Below are 19316 nucleotides of genomic sequence, written 5' to 3'. Positions count from 1 at the left end.
ACTCAAAGTGGAAGTATGTTTTCTAAAATGGTCATCTAGACGTCGTTCTTTCGACTGAAATGACTACCTTTACAAAAACGACTTGTAACTTATTTTTCCGACTAGAAACCTATACTTTTTTTGTTTAGATTCATAAAATAGAGTTCAATATGAAACCATAGCAATTTGATTCACTCAAAACGGATTTAAAATGAAGAAGTTATGGGTAAAACAAGATTGGATAATTTTTCTCATTTTAGCTACGTGAAAATTGGTAACAAATCTATTCCAACCATAACTTAATCAACTTGTATTATATATTATGTAATCTTGAGATACCATAGACACGTATACAATGTTTCGACCTATCATGTCGACACATCTATATATATTTCGGAACAACCATAGACACTCTATATGTGAATGTTGGAGTTAGCTATACAGGGTTGAGGTTGATTCCAAAATATATATAGTTTGAGTTGTGATCAATACTGAGATACGTATACACTGGGTCGTGGATTGATTCAAGATAATATTTATCGATTTATTTCTGTACATCTAACTGTGGACAACTAGTTGTAGGTTACTAACGAGGACAGCTGACTTAATAAACTTAAAACATCAAAATATATTAAAAGTGTTGTAAATATATTTTGAACATACTTTGATATATATGTATATATTGTTATAGGTTCGTGAATCAACCAGTGGCCAAGTCTTACTTCCCGACGAAGTAAAAATTTGTGAAAGTGAGTTATAGTCCCACTTTTAAAATCTAATATTTTTGGGATGAGAATACATGCAGGTTTTATAAATGATTTACAAAATAGACACAAGTACGTGAAACTACATTCTATGGTTGAATTATCGAAATCGAATATGCCCCTTTTTATTAAGTCTGGTAATCTAAGAATTAGGGAACAGACACCCTAATTGACGCGAATCCTAAAGATAGATCTATTGGGCCTAACAAACCCCATCCAAAGTACCGGATGCTTTAGTACTTCGAAATTTATATCATATCCGAAGGGTGTCCCGGAATGATGGGGATATTCTTATATATGCATCTTGTTATTGTCGGTTACCAGGTGTTCACCATATGAATGATTTTTATCTCTATGTATGGGATGTGTATTGAAATATGAAATCTTGTGGTCTATTGTTACGATTTGATATATATAGGTTAAACCTATAACTCACCAACATTTTTGTTGACGTTTAAAGCATGTTTATTCTCAGGTGAATATTAAGAGCTTCCGCTGTTGCATACTAAAATAAGGACAAGATTTGGAGTCCATGCTTGTATGATATTGTGTAAAAACTGCATTCAAGAAACTTATTTTGTTGTAACATATTTGTATTGTAAACCATTATGTAATGGTCGTGTGTAAACAGGATATTTTAGATTATCATTATTTGATAATCTACGTAAAGCTTTTTAAACCTTTATTGATGAAATAAAGGTTATGGTTTGTTTTAAAATGAATGCAGTCTTTAAAAAACGTCTCATATAGAGGTCAAAACCTCGCAACGAAATCAATTAATATGGAACGTTTTTAATCAATAAGAACGGGACATTTCATATTTCATGCTAGTTGCCAAATGATGGTTCTCACATGTGTTAGGTGACTCACATGGGCTGCTAAGAGCTGATCATTGGAGTGTATATACCAATAGTACATACATCTAAAAGCTGTGTATTGTACGAGTACGAATACGGGTGCATACTAGTAGATTTGTTGATGAAACTGAACGAGGATGTAATTGTAAGCATTTTTGTTAAGTAGAAGTATTTTGATAAGTGTCTTGAAGTCTTTCAAAAGTGTATGAATACATATTAAAACACTACATGTATATACATTTTAACTGAGTCGTTAAGTCATCGTTATTCGTTACATGTAAATGTTGTTTTGAAACCTTTAGGTTAACGATCTTGTTAAATGTTGTTAACCCAATGTTTATAATATCAAATGAGATTTTAAATTTTTATATTATCATGATATTATGATGTACGAATATCTCTTAATATGATCTATATACATTAAATGTCGTTACAACGATAATCGTTACATATATGTCTCGTTTCTAAATCATTAAGTTAGTAGTCTTATTTTTTACATATGTAGTTCATTGTTAATACACTTAATGATATATTTACTTATCATTTAACATAATTAACCAAGTATATCAATATCTTAATATGATTCATATGTACCTAGTAAGACGTTATAACGATAATCGTTATATATATCTTTTTCGAGTTTCTTAATTTAATAGTCTCATTTTTATGTATATAACTCATTGTTAAAATACCTAATGAGATACATACTTATAATAAAATCATGTTAACTATATATATAACCATATATATGTCATCGTATAGTTTTTACAAGTTTTAACGTTCGTGAATCACCGGTCAACTTGGGTGGTCATTTGTCTATATGAAACCTATTCCAATTAATCAAGTCTTAATAAGTTTGATTGCTTAACATGTTGGAAACACTTAATCATGTAAATATCAATTTCATTTAATATATATAAACATGGAAAAGTTCGGGTCACTACATGGGGTCCTGCACCGGTTGTTGGGGGGAGAAATTTGCGGTACTTTGTCCTATTTATTGATGACCATTCACGCATGACCTGGATTTATTTTTTAACCCACAAATCAGAAGTGTTTGAAATTTTTTTTCTATTTTTTTAAAATGGTACGAACTCAATTTAACAAGAATATACAAATTTTAAGATCCAATAATGGGGGTGAGTTTTTAAATACTTCAATGAAATAATTTTGTGAGGATAAAGGGATTATTCACCAAATATCTTGTGCTCATACTCCCGAACAAAACGGAGTAGTCGAACGAAAAAATCGACTACTCTTAGAAATGACAAGAGCTTTATTAATTGAATCCAAGGCCCCGAAGAGTTTTTGGCCCGAAGCTCTTACTTTCGCTACCTATCTGATCAACCGTTTACCCACTAAAATTTTAGACAAAAAAACTCTTTCCTAGTTCCATACCCTTCCGACTTCATTTAGCATTGAACCTCGAATATTTGGGTGCTCGGTCTTTGTCCATATTCCAAAACATGAGCGTGCCAAACTTGATTCATGTGCGGAAAAATGTGTCATGGTTGGCTATGGAATAAACCAAAAAGGATATCACTGTTATAGTCCAAAAAGAGGTCATGTTTTTACTACAATGAACTGTGATTTTGTCGAAATCTAATATTTTTATGATACCCAACTCACGAGTGTGGGGGAGAAAGAGGATAATGACACTCTTAGTTGGATAACCTGGATACCTAAACCTGGTAACATTCAAACACCAACACCCAATTCTGACAATACCCAAATATTAACACCAAACCCTAATCCCGAATCACCAAATTCTGATCCCGAATCACCAAATCCTGATCCCGAATCACCAAATCCTGGTCCCGAATCACCAAACATTGAACCAAATGAAATATCCTTAAGTAATGAACAAGGAGAATAAAATAGTCCGACTTCAGCTGAAACTACCAAAGATATGTTCTACCACAAAGAGCCAATAGAGGAGTACCACCAAAGAGATACTCACCAGAAAAAGAAGCTCAAAGATCAAGATACCCAATTGCTAATATTACACAGGGGAACCTATTAAGTGAAGCACAGAAATTCAATTCTGCTTTATATTCTGAAGAAATTACAGCTACAATTGATCAAGCAATGAAATCTGACAAATGGAGAAAGGCTATGGAAGAAGAGATAGAAGCACTTAAGAAAAATGACACATGGAAAAATGTGTTATTCCTTAAGAAAAGAAACCTGTAGGATGCCGATGGGTGTTTACAATTAAACGAAAACCAGATGGCACCATTGAAAGATATAAAGCACGTCTTTTTGCCAAAGGGTATACTCAAACCTATGGGATAGATTATTCCAAGACCTTTTCCCCGGTTGCAAAGATTGATACTATCAGAGTTCTCTTCTCTATCGCTGCAAATGAAGTGTGGCCACTTCACCAATTTGATGTGAAGAATGCTTTTCTCCATGGTGAATTAAAAGAAGAAGTCTATATGGATGCTCCACCAGGATTTGCAGGAAACTTCAATGATAGGAAAGTTTGTCGACTTAAAAAATCATTATATGGGCTAAAACAATCTCCACGGGATTGGTTTGGGAGATTTACATTATTTGTGAAAAAATATGATTTCAAACAAAGTAATTCGGATCACACTCTATTTTTAAAACAAAAAGGAAATTCAATTACATGCTTAATCAAACAGGGTCGCTAAGTGGTCAGACTTATCCTAACCATGAGAGGATCTGTCTCATACAATGGGGGGCACCATGCAAATTAGCTTATAAGACTAATAAATCAGATCCCCAGAATGGATAATCTCCTTAAAAAAATCAAAAATCAGCTTTTAAGCCTAATATTACTCAATCCTTGAGATTGACCATAAAGATTGAGAATTCAAACTCATGAAATTCAATGATATCTAAACTCGAGCTTGAACGAGAAAATATTTTGATCAAATTACAAACCGATTTGTTTTCTGAAACCCTATTTTCAATGCGTTCATTACCATTGAACGTAAAATCCTAAGAATTCACCGGAATTCATTAGGTCACCTGAACCAAATCGGGTGTCAACCTTAAGAATGGTGGTCGCATAGCATGGTCGAAGACAGGTGTGATGATCACTCCAAATCCATATGGACGAACACGTCATTCATCGATTTCATTGCGAGGTATTTGACCTCTATATGATACGTTTTGTAAACATTGCATTCTTTTGAAAAGGCACACCATAAATGAATGTTTAAATCAAAGATTTTCGACATCTGATGATTTCTACATATAGACAATCACCGTAAATAATAGTTTACAATAGTAATTTCGTTGACAATGCAGTCAAAATAAGATACATGGTGATGATTTGGTGAATGCAACGTTTCCTTGATAAATATGCCATGTAAGACTCTATGCACATAGCTTGTCTAACATATAAGCAAACAGCTGAAGACTTCTAGGGAACCTGAGAATAAACATGCTAACAAGTGTCAACACAAAGGTTGGTGAGTTCATAGTTTTAGTGTTTCGCATAGTCTGTATATAAAGGTGGATCACAAGATTTCAATTGTCTCATCCAGAAACGTTTATCAAAATATTCTACAAAATTGAGCACCCTGGTAACTAAACTTAACGTATATATAATTTATACCCTTTGTATAATCATCTTAATAATACACGCAAACCAACGTGTACGCTTCTCAAATAGCATATGTCCGTTAAAAGGCTAGTGCTCTAGCTCGGACGGGGATATCAAGCCCTATGGATCCATATATAACTACTCGCGCCCACCAGTTCCTATAACCGGCAGTTACTAGTTACCAAAGCTTAGGGATTTTCGGTTCAAACTCGGTGTAGAATTTAGTATGTACTTGTATCCATTGCGTTTAAAATAAAGTGCATGTATTCTCAGCCCAAAAATATAGATTGCAAAAGCAATTAAAAAGGGAGCAAATGAAACTCACCTTAGCAGCATATAAAGTCGTTCACCAAAATGTGACCGAAACTCGAATTACCAAATAACCTTAGATCTCAACCTAGAGAACATATGTTGGTCAATAAATGTTTATCAAGCTATGTTAGGTCATAGTGTATCACAATCCTAATGCTCGAGATCGACATACAAAAGTTATCCAAAGTCGTTTCAAAAAGTCAATTTTGACAATAGTTCAGCAAAACGAGACGTACCTTATATAAGGATTCATTTACTCGGTTGGTAATATTCAAAAATCCAATTTATCAATCTTACAAACAAGTTGTTTAAATATTAATTGCAGATTCAAAAGCAATTCCAATTAACGTCAATTATAATTCAGTTGATCATATCTTTTAATCCGTTCATCGAAACTATTCGATATCTAAATGAAAAGTTATTGATTTTTCGCCAGCTTTCCAAAAACACGTATATCATATACCTTTTACCAGTAATATATGTATTTAATTTGTGATCTATTATAAACTATTTAACGACAAAATTTAGCATACAAGCATGCATAAATATATATACTCGAGCACTAGACATGGATACACAATTAATATACAAAAGATAAAATATGAATGCTCACGTATCAATATTGCGATTCAATATTGTAGAAAAGTAAGTAGACGCAACAGAGATGATAAACACTAGGTTTGATTCATAAATATACCCCCGAACATTTCCCATAATTTTCTTAGCTCTATCCCGCTTGAAAACCCATTTTGAAAGTGACACGCTCAAGACCTCGTCGTAGTATTTTATGTATAATATTAATACTACTAATAATAATAAGATTAATAATAATATTAATCTTAATAATAATAATAATAATAATAATAATAATAATAATAATAATATAAATAAAATAAATAAATACTTACGGAGTAATTGAATCAAAACATAAGCAAAATGATCGAGCTTTTATAGGTGTGGCCTGTCCCCAGACCCCATGCGATCGCATGGTTCTGAAGGCCATTGGCCATGCGATCGCTTGGCCCATTTTTCCAGCTCACATAATTTTGGCAACTAGCTCGTCGACATATTTTTATAATATATATATATAATATATAATTTAAATTAATTAATTATATATTATATTTTATTCTCGTGCATAGTTGAATTGTAATTTTTGTTCCGATAAGTGTTACGTCGTCACTCGACTTATGTCCCGGTTCCGGTTTTTCGAATGTCCCTTCGTACGCTGAGAAAATTCGCTCTTTACGTTTCGTGACACGTACCTTTGTCAAAATATAGTCTTAAATTATCAATAAACTATATCACTCAAAGTGTATCTTAAACTTTCGAGTGTTTTGGTCATTTACTTCTATAAATCATCGTCTCGTAGTATATACATATACATTTTTATTTTGAAATAGTGTTTTACTGTAGCAAAGTTACTGTAGCAAAGTTTTTTACTGTAGCAAATAGTGATTTTTGAAAACACTGTAGCTTTTCGGGTACTGTAGCAATTCGAAAATACCGTAGCAAATTAGTGTTTTACTGGTTCATCTTAGACGTTTTAGTTAACTTATCTAAATATCAATCGAATCAATAATCGAATGTTACTATCGTTTACTAAATAACTTGAAATCATATATATATATATATATATATATATATATATATATATATATATATATATATATATATATATATATATATATATATATATATATATGCAGATTAAGTTATATATATATTGTTCGTGAATCTTCGAGAACAGTCAAAGAATAATTGATTACATGAATATAGTTCCAAAACTTTGAGACTCAACATTACAGACTTTGCTTATCGTGTCGAAAACATTAAATCATTTAAAGATAAAGTTTAAATTTGGTCAGAAATTTCCGGGTCATCACAGTACCTACCCGTTAAAGAAATTTCATCCTGAAATTTAAGTGAGGTCGTCATGGCTAACAATAAAAATGTTTTCATGACGAATATGAGTTGATAAATAGAATTTTATCACTGTTGAATAATATGGATAAAACAATCCGATTTCTCGAAGCATATGAGAGAAGTTATCGTAAAAGAGTGAAATGAAAGAATAGAGATTCGTCTTAACTTTTGACATAGTTACGATTGATTTTCGGAATTTAAGGAATAGAAAATCTTCATAATCTAAATAATATTTGATTCTTCGAAATTTAAGGAAATTAAGATTTCCTTTAAATGCGTAATCTGCCTCGATTGTTATGTCTGATATTTTGCTATAAATTAACCACTTCCGTTTCATTATTTTCACCACTCCTACATCTTCTTCCTTATTTCATATTTCCAAAAGATTGTGAAATGCTTAATCTAGTTCCGATTCTTGATATTTTCTTGGCTATCGTATCCTTCATTCTTCTTTTTCATCTGCCACCAGAGGAAGTTATTTTCTTCTACTATTACCTTGGGGTTATAGTATTTTTCATTCTCCCGCGTCTTTATATTGCTATATGCATTGATATACACAGTTTGTAATATATGTGTTGTTGTCAGGCTTTATATTTTTCCTTATATTTAGGAGCTCCATGCTTTCGTTTTTCCTTCCCGACTTCAAGTCAAGCGAATAATGGTCCAGAATTCATAGATATGAATTTCGCAAAGTTACTGTAGCAAATAGTGATTTTCGAAAACACTGTAGCTTTTCGGGTACTGTAGCAATTCGAAAATACCGTAGCAAATTAGTGTTTTACTGGTTCATCTTAGACATTTTAGTTAACTTATCTAAATATCAATCGAATCAATAATCGAATGTTACTATCGTTTACTAAATAAATTGAAATCATATATATATATATATATATATATATATATATATATATATATATATATATATATATATATATATATATATATATATATATATATATATATATATATATATGCACATTAAGTTATATATATATTGTTAATGAATCTTCGAGAACAGTCAAAGAATAATTGATTACATGAATATAGTTCCAAAACTTTGAGACTCAACATTACAGACTTTGCTTATCGTGTCGAAAACATTAAATCATTTAAAGATAAAGTTTAAATTTGGTCAGAAATTTCCGGGTCATCACAACAGGACCTTGTGCCAGACCTAAAAACTATAGGGTAATCTTTACTATTGCTCCTACCAAGGATAGTAATTGCATCCGACACGATATAGACCATAATCAAAAGCATGTCACGGGACATTGCCTTAATAGTTGCTTGTTCAACGCTTTCCTTTACAACCGGACGGTAGTTTACCGAAAGGTAATATACGGAGCAAGTATACTGGACGTGTTGCTTTCCTAAATACAAGGTTAGCAAGTGGGTGACACAAAACCATAAGTTTTGAGCTAAAATTTTCAAATCTGAAACCCACAAAAACAATTTGCAAACACCGGTGAAGGGTTATTTCGGAAAACTAATCTAGAGTAAAAGCTAGATTGAAATTTCAAAAGATCAAATGTTTTCATAAAGATCCAATTTCCCTAAAGGATCTAAATTTTCATAGTCATGTGGGACTGTAAACCACATCGTTACTATCATTATTTATACCGCCGTATAGAAATCACTGATGTACAAAATGTGAAGAATAAAGAAGTGATTCTAGTAAAGTTTTATTCAAGTTCTATATTGCTTGAGGACAAGCAACGCTCAAGTGTGGGAATATTTGATAATGCTAAAAACGAACATATATTTCATAGCATTATCCTTCAAGAAAGACAAGCTTTTAGTTGCAGTTGTTCTATTTACAAGTTATATTCGTTTAAATAATAAAAGGTGAAGACAAAAGACAGATTCGACGATTTGAAGACGCAAATGACCAAAAAAGTTAAAAAGTATAAAGTACAATCCAAGTGGTTCAAATTATTGATGAGAAACGTCTAAAAATTACAAGAGTACAAGCCGTGAAACGCAAAGTACAAGATATTAAATCGTACGAAAAGGCGTTCGAAAATCCGGAATCGAGACATGCTTTCAGCGCGCGACGCAATGGACCAAAAATTATAAGTCAACTATGCACAATAATATAATATAATATATAATTAATTATATATATTATTATATATTATAATTATACGCAGTCCACGTTTTTGAATTTAATCTATGAGCTAGAATCCAGACCTCCGCACTCGCGGAGCTATGAAGCACAAAAGCTCCGCACTCGCGGAGCTGTACAGTGAAACATGGGCCTATAAAATTCCGCGCATTCTGATCGATTAAACACACCTTTTTCTATCTATCTATCTACGATATATTTATATTTATATTTTATAATTTTAATTTTAATTTAAGTTTAATAATAATAAGGTTATAGTGGCGAATGTTTTAAGATTGTAAGTCGAAATTCTGTCCGTGTAACGCTACGCTATTAATACTCATTGTAAGTTATGTTCAACCTTTTTAAATTAATGTCTAGTAGCTAAGTTATTATTATGCTTATTTAAATCGAAGTAATCGTGATATTGGGCTAAATATTATGATTGGGTAATTGGGCTTTGTACCATAATTGGGGTTTGGACAAAAGACCGACACTTGTGGAAATTGGACTATGGACTATTAATGGGCTTTATATTTGTCTAACTGAATGATAGTTCGTTAATTTAATATAGAGATTTACAATTTGATGTATCTATAAATAACAATTTACACTCGATCGGATACGATGGACAGGATATTTATAAATACGAATTATTGTTCATTTGACCGGACACGGGGATGGATTAATAGTCAATGGACTCGTTGAAACAGGGGTGGATTACATTCAAGGGTAATTGTTGTAATTGTTAACAAAGTATTGAAACCTTGGATTACACGCAGTCGATAACCTGGTGTATTCATTAAACAAAGTATTAAGACCTTGTTATAGTTCGAATTCCCAATTAGTTGGAATATTTGAGTTCGGGTATAAGGATAATTTGACGAGGACTCTCGCACTTTATATTTATGACTGATTGACTATTATGGACATATCGAATAATCCAGGACAAAGGACAATTAACCCATGGTAATAAATTAAAATCAACACGTTGAACATCATGATTACGGAAGTTTAAATAAGCATAATTCCTTTATTTTATATCTTATTGCATTTTTAATTATCGTACTTTTTAATTATCGCAATTTTATTTATCGTACTTTTATTATCGTCATTTACTTTACGCCTTAAATTAAGTTATATTTATTTCTAATATTTTACATTAGATTTTAATTGTGACTTAAGACATAAAATCGACAAACCGGTCATTAAACGGTAAAACCCCTTTTTTATAATAATAATATTACTTATATATATATATATATATATATATATATATATATATATATATATATATATATATATATATATATATATATATATATATATAGTTTAAAAATGTGATGACCCGGAAATTTCTGACCAAATTTAAACTTAATCTTTAACGTTTTTGACACGATAAGCAAAGTCTATGAAGTTGAATCTCAATTTTTTGAACTATTCAATTACCCTTCGATTGTTCTCAACGATTCGCGAACAATTATATGTAAATAGATACATATGTTATAACTTGAAAACGTAACAAAGTGTTATGAAAATGATACTGCGCATTAACCTTATTGGTTTGATTATCTGTTTGATATTTAGATAAGTTAACTAAAACGTTTAAGATGAACCAGTAAAACACTAATTTGCTACAGTATTTCCGAATTGCTACAGTACCCGAAAAGCTACAGTGTTTTCGAAAATCACTATTTGCTACAGTAAAAACACTATTTTAAAATGTATTTTAACAAATAGCGAGACGATGATTTATAGAAGTAAATGACCAAAACACTTAAATGTATAAGTTATATTTCGAGTGATATAAATTAGGGATAATTTAAGGCTATATTTTGACAAAGGTACGTGTCCCAAAATGTAAATTACAAGTTTTCTCAGCGTACGAAGGGACACTCGAAAAACCGGAACCGGGACATAAGTCGCGTAATGACGTACGACTTATCGGAACAAAAATTACAAATTAACTATGCACGAGAATATAATATAATATATAATTAATTAATTTAAATTATATATTATATTATAATATGTCGACAAACTAGAAGTTAAAAGGTTTGTGAGCTGGATCTTCAGGCCATGCGATCGCAAGGCCATTCCTCTTCAGACCCATGCGATCGCATGGGATGGCTGGACAGGAATGCCTATAAAGCTCGATCAGTTTTTAGGACGAATTCAATCATAAATCTATCTCTCAATCTCTCCGTCTCTTTAATATATATATATATATATATATATATATATATATATATATATATATATATATATATATATATATATATATATATATTATTAAGATTAATATTATTAATCTTATTATTATTATTATTATTTTTAGTAATATTACATAAAATACTACGACGAGGTTATGAGCGTGTCACTTTCAAAATGGATTTTCGAGCGGGATAGAGCTAAGGAAATTATGGGTTATAGCTATGGAGGTTATGGGTAATGTACGTTGGGTATTATTGGCAAATCAAACCTAGTGTTTATCATCTCTGTTGCGTCTACGTACTTCCCTGCAATATTGAATCACAATATTGATACGTGAGCATTCATATCTTATCTTTTATATATTAATTGTGTATCCATGTCTAGTGCTCGAGTATGTAACATCCCGCGTTTTTCCGTTAAATTTATTTTTAACACCGTCTTTTTCTTTTAAATAATACCTTTCGTTATTTAAATTCGTAGTTTCCGTTGACTAACGTTCATAATAATTCCGTCATTTAATTATAACACCTCTCGTTAACTTGCGTTTTAAAAATATTCGATCGGTTAAATCCCGCACCCGCTTTGAAACTCGAGGGACCGGAGTTGCCAAATGGGCAAACTAGTTGACTAGGTCAACTAGTCAACCCATTTCATCCATTCCATCATCTCCCTCATCCCTTTTTCTCTCCATCTCAAGAACACACACACAAACCCATTCCATTCATTCATCATCTAAATTCAATCTTGGAAGCTCACAACAAATCCGATTACATATTTGGAATCCTCTCTTCATCCTCTACAATTTGATACCAACTTCATCTCGTTTGGGTAACATTTCTAAAACTCTAGATTTCTCTAAATTCGTGTTTTTGATTTGAAATGGTGTTAGTTAGTGTCTATGGCTCGAGTCTAACATGAATATATGTTTGGTTTGCTCGATTTGTTGTTTTTGGAGTAACTAGCATGAACTTGAAATGGGTGTGCTTAATCCTTGATTTTGGATGAGTTAATGTTGTTAGATTGTTAAAGTGTATGTTTTAATTGTGTTACTAGTATCACTAGCTTCGTTTTGATGCGTAGGTTGATTAAGAAAACTTCAAAAACATGAATATTGATTTTGTGATGTTTGACTAGGGTTTGATAGTTCTTGACATGAACTTTTGATGATTGAATGCCATGGAATGTTAATTGTTAGTGATTAGTTGTAATGTATGCTTAATTACCTTCGAAACGGCATATCGTATGTGTAAATTGGATTCCCGAATCATAAAATACGTTTTACGAACTTAAAACTTTGAAAATAAACCTTTCTTGATCAATTGACGAGTTTTCGGTTATTGTAAATGAGGTTTTTGATTGTTAAATTGTGTTTAGTTGCATTCTATGTCAAAAGAGCTTTCCAACGATATAAGGTGCGAGTCCTAAGTGTTTGTGTTTTATGCTTATTTGAAGTTTGGATCAAGTTGGACAAGTGAAACAGACCAGGCACCAGCACCCGCCTATTGTCGCGGCGCGACAGAAGGGTGCCGTGGCGCGGCATAAGCCGTGCCCAGCTTCTGTCTCCGGTGTCCATTTTATGGAAAATGTTTGGCATACTACGGACCTCCGATTCACATGAAACTTGTTCTAACATGTTCATATATGATTAAAAACCTCAGAAAAATAGTTCGGAACCCGACCCGAACGTGTTGACTTTCGTTGACTTTGACCGACCAAAGTTTGACTTTTAATCAAACTTAACCAAATATTTGTGCAATCGTTCTAACATGTTTTTATACTTGTACCTTGCATGAAACATGACAATTTGATTCACATGCTATTATGATCGAGTCTTAACGAGCCATAGGACTAATTGAACATCTTTGACCTATCGTGTTTACCGTTATTGATACAACCTATATGTTTAGGTCAAGACTAGCTTTGTCTTTGCACGCGTCTACTTGTTGAAGTACTTTATTAACTCTTGCACTCAAGGTGAGATCATAGTCCCACTTTTACTCTTTTTGAACTTATATTGGGATGAGAAAACATAAACGATTCTTTTGAACTAAGTGAACACAAGAACGGGAAAACAAACATTCTACATACGAGTTTAGAACAAAATCCTCAATTCGATTATCATTAGTTACACTTGCCGGGTGTAAGCGAGAACTTATGTTATATGGCCATATGGGTTGACAACCCTCATCCTTGACGGTTCGCTACCGTCTACGGATGAAATATATTTTCGAGAATCAGTGTTTGTTCTAGCACTAAGTGATGGGGTATACAATGGAAGGAATGTTAAGCTTTGATAATTGGGTGCTCGTGAAACAAACTTTTGGAATGTATTACTATTATTTCATTGATGCAAATCTTGTGGTTCACTTGTACTTACTTACTTAAACCTATGATTTCACCAACGTTTTCGTTGACAGATTTCTATGTTTTTCTCAGGTCTTGCACGATATGTGAAACATGCTTCCGCTTACTATTTGATACTTGCATCCGATGTCGAGTATACATGCATTTCATGGAGCGTCTTTTGACTTTACTTTAAACCGTGTCGCCTAGATTTCAATCGTATCTATAACGTTGTAACTTAACTTTTGGTTGAACAATTCTTGTAAACTTTGAAACAATCTTTATTTTGAAATGAAGGCGACATATTTTGGTCAAACGTTATCTTAAAGACTTATAATCAGGTAATGGGACCCACGTAGCCGACGCCGTCACTTGACGATTTGGTCGGGTCGCTACAGGTGGTATCAGAGCCTTGGTTGTAGGGATTTAGAGTTCATTTGTGTCCACCCCGAGTCATAGGGTACATAGGTGAATCTAGACTACAACCGGCATATAGACTGAAGTAGGAATTACTTGACTATTTGTGCATTTATACTCGAACTCTTCTATCATATCTGACTCGTATTCGATCTTGATCTTACGTTGATAAATTTTGTTGATGCGCCACCTTGACTTTATGAAGTAATGTTAAATGCACATGAGAGTCGGGGTAATATAATTTCCGGGATTATATTACGGTGATTCACATGGACGTTCCGACATTATGACATAGAGAATTTAAGGCGAGTCAAGGAAAATTTTCTCTCTATCCTTATTCCATGCCACGGTTAGTATTGTTGAAAATACTAACCAACGATATTCTTGTCTCATGAAGGAACAATGGCTCACCAAGGTCAACACAATACTCCTCTCGAAACTCTGGAACAAGCTCTTCAACGAATGATAACCACCGCCGTGGGTACGGCCGTGGCCGATCACTTTTCTAACAACAACAATCATGGAGCCGGTAATTCAATCGAGGGTTGCTCCTACAAGAACTTCATGAAGTACAATCCTCCCACTTTCGATGGAACCGGGGGACCGGTTACTCTCACCCGATGGTTTGAACAAATGGAGACCGTTTTTAACACAAGCGGTTGTCGAGACCAAGATAAGGTCAAGTTTTCCACCCTCACTCTTACCGGTATCGCTCTCTCATGGTGGAACACGTATGTACAATCAGTGGGTATCGATGAAGCCCTTACACTCTCTTGGACCGAATTAAGAGAAAGAATGATCACCGAATACTTCCCGCGCGATGAGACTCGATGGCTCGAGCAAGGGCTAAGGAATTTAAGAACGGTCGGGAATGACCTCGGAGCTTATAATCAACGGTTTACCGAACTAGTCTCAATGTGTCCAAATCTCATGACTCCCGAATTCCTAAGAGTCGAACTTTACATGGATGGCCTCCCTAAGAGCATTCAACACGGGGTAAGGGCATCCCAACCCACTAACCTACAAGAGGCTTTAACAAAGGCCCACCAAACTTTAGAAACGGTGAATGAAATGGAAGCACCGATACGAATGGTCGAGAACCACCCGGGTAACAACAAAAGAAAATGGGAAGCCTCGCAACCAAGCAACCACAACAATAGCAACATCTCCAAGAAGCCTTTCACCCCCGGCGGCAAGAAGGGGTATGCCGGAACCCTACCTCACTGTAACAAGTGTCGCAAACATCATTTTGGTGAATGTGGCAAACCATTTTGCGTCAAGTGTCAAAGAAGTGGCCATGTGGCCCATGTCTGTAAGGGTACCGTTACCGTCGCTCGAAGGGTGCCCAACGCACACAGGACGGGTGCATGCTTTGAGTGTGGCCAACTGGGTCATTTTAGGAATGTGTGCCCAAATAAGAAAATCAACCCCAACGCACGCCGTTGAACCTTCGACATCGACACCAAGGATGCCCGGAACGACGATGGACTAGTAACGGGTACGTTTCTTCACAACAAACCGTATATTTCATACTTGTTCGATTCGATTACCGCTAGACGTTTTATAACCAAGGATTTGACTCATGCTCTTTATATTCCACCTCTTTCCCCCAGATACTACTTAGACGATTTAAGTGACCGACGGAAAAATATTGTGTGCCTATAAATTTTATTGGAGGAAATACGTTAAGACTTTTGACTTGACACCTATAGAACTAGGGAGCTCGGAACCTATTCGTAAAAAAAAAAAAAAAAAAAAAAAAAAAAAAATGTTTCCCCATCATCTTGTATAGATTATTGTGAACTGAGTAATTTTCGGTTGGAAACCGATACCCTCTCCCTCGCATCCATGACCTCATGATTATTTGCACGAATCCCGTATGTTCCAAATCGACCTCCGTTCCGGTTATCATCAATTGGGGGTTAAGTGAGACGATGTCTCCTAAGCCACTTTCCGAACTCACAACGTTAGTTGTAAATCTCTCTTAGTACCGCTTGATTTATTTAGGGCTCGCCCGTATCCATAAACCTCTTGAACCGCGTATGCAAATTCATATAGACTAATCTGTTATCGTATTTATAGATGACATCTTAACTTATTTAAGTAAAGAAGGAAAACGAACAACATCACCATCTTAAGCTCGAACTTTTGAGAAAAGAGCAACTTTATACCAAATTCTCCGAGTGAGAATTTCTGTTGAACGAAGTCCAATTTTCTAGACCATGAAGTTAATGGTCAAGGAATTACAATCAATCTCGAAATCAAGCCACATGTAATCAGGAAACTCTCCCAACTCAGACTTGTATTCGTAAAAATCTTAGATCTCACCGGTTGTTACCGAAGATTCATTTCTGACTTTTCTCGTATTACACGACTTTAATCTCTCCGCGATCGAACCTTGAGCGTGATTCTTCACACCAACATTTCTAGCTAAATTCGTACAACACCAGATGGGACTCAAATATGGAAATATTTCTACTTGGACGCCGAAAGGCATACTCCGTCGACTCGAAATCAACGGGACGGAAATTCGTTATTTTGCACGAAGAATTCGAATACTAAATTGTGGATCCGATCAATATTCTTGTCATCACGTACCACACTACATACCTCTGTTATTTCACCGTTACCATCTGATATTACTGGAAATTAAGATAACACACAATCCAACGATACTTCACTCTTCTTTGACTTAACGCCCTTGTGTTTCTGATAATCGGTCAACTATTATTCAACCCCGAACTATACAACTACGTGTACTACCTCGTTTCTCTTTCAGACTTCAACTTTTGACAACTAGAGGCACGTTATAGCAACCTCGAGATGTAAACTCATCCTATTCTAAGTCCTCATTTCACTACTATCTTTACCGTTCGCATTTCCGTTTAAAGAAACTCCTTGTAACATTTCTCCATGGATAGAGAAACTCCTCATATTACATAAGTATTCGCCACGAGGGTGAATAGTCCCAACGAACATTTTTCGAACCCTAACTAACTTGTTCAAACGTATCTTAAGAGATTCTTTTCCAACACGGTGTATCTTTGTCAATTATTCTGTATCGAAATACTCGTTTCACTTCTAGTTTTACAAGAAACCTTGGGAACCTGCTTAGACATGAGTACCGCGTACCACCCACAAACTGACGAACCGAGCAAACGAACGATTTACGTCTTGGAAAGACATCTCACAAACTCGTATTGTCACCTTTAGTAGATCACTCTTACAACAGTAGTTACCACTCGTGTGTTCACGCGCACTTTTCGAAACCTTATATGACCGCTAATGTCATACCCCTGTTCATTTAACCAAAGCATCAACCACCGAAATCTGAACTCCATCAAGAAACAACAATTGAGATCGTTCAAGTCCGAGAAGGGCTCGAGACAACCCATTGTCGCCAGAAGAGTTATACCAAACTTAGAGGAGAACCTCACAAATCCCAGTGTGTAACCGCGTAATATTGAGAACCCGCACCTTGGAAGGGTGTAATCCGTTTCGGAAATCAGGGAAAGTTAACCCTTTTGAAACCTTGGGGCGTATTGGAACCGCTCCCTACCGTTTAGAACTTCCGACTCAATTAAGTTTCCGTTTACCCTACATTTCGTGTAACAAACTTAGAAACGTGTCCTGCGGAACAGGAACGTGCAATCCTGCTGGATACATCAACTATCGATGACAAACTTCTCTTCATAGGAAAACCAGTTGAAACTGGGGATCGTAAAAACCGAACCTTAATGCAACGTAAAACCCTGACTATCCAAATTCATGAGAACCCTCAAGAACGTACTTTCACTTATTCATAGCATTGACAACGTAAAGTCTCGAGTAAGAGATATCGACTACTACTTCCAACTAAATTTCGGGACGAAATTTCTTTTGAGTTGTGGATAATGTAACATCCCGCGTTTTTCCGTTAAATTTATTTTTAACACCGTCTTTTTCTTTTAAATAATACCTTTCGTTATTTAAATTCGTAGTTTCCGTTGACTAACGTTCATAATAATTCCGTCATTTAATTATAACATCTCTCGTTAACTTGCGTTTTAAAAATATTCGATCGGTTAAATCCCGCACCCGCTTTGAAACTCGAGGGACCGGAGTTGCCAAATGGGCAAACTAGTTGACTAGGTCAACTAGTCAACCCATTTCATCCATTCCATCATCTCCCTCATCCCTTTTTCTCTCCATCTCAAGAACACACACACAAACCCATTCCATTCATTCATCATCTAAATTCAATCTTGGAAGCTCACAACAAATCCGATTACATATTTGGAATCCTCTCTTCATCCTCTACAATTTGATACCAACTTCATCTCGTTTGGGTAACATTTCTAAAACTCTAGATTTCTCTAAATTCGTGTTTTTGATTTGAAATGGTGTTAGTTAGTGTCTATGGCTCGAGTCTAACATGAATATATGTTTGGTTTGCTCGATTTGTTGTTTTTGGAGTAACTAGCATGAACTTGAAATGGGTGTGCTTAATCCTTGATTTTGGATGAGTTAATGTTGTTAGATTGTTAAAGTGTATGTTTTAATTGTGTTACTAGTATCACTAGCTTCGTTTTGATGCGTAGGTTGATTAAGAAAACTTCAAAAACATGAATATTGATTTTGTGATGTTTGACTAGGGTTTGATAGTTCTTGACATGAACTTTTGATGCTTGAATGCCATGGAATGTTAATTGTTAGTGATTAGTTGTAATGTATGCTTAATTACCTTCGAAACGGCATATCGTATGTGTAAATTGGATTCCCGAATCATAAAATACGTTTTACGAACTTAAAACTTTGAAAATAAACCTTTCTTGATCAATTGA

The sequence above is a fragment of the Rutidosis leptorrhynchoides genome, chromosome 5, assembly GCF_046630445.1.
Source record: "Rutidosis leptorrhynchoides isolate AG116_Rl617_1_P2 chromosome 5, CSIRO_AGI_Rlap_v1, whole genome shotgun sequence".
Classification (NCBI taxonomy): domain Eukaryota; kingdom Viridiplantae; phylum Streptophyta; class Magnoliopsida; order Asterales; family Asteraceae; genus Rutidosis; species Rutidosis leptorrhynchoides.
The sequence above is the reverse complement of the archived record's forward strand: the minus strand, read 5'-3'. Positions refer to the sequence as shown.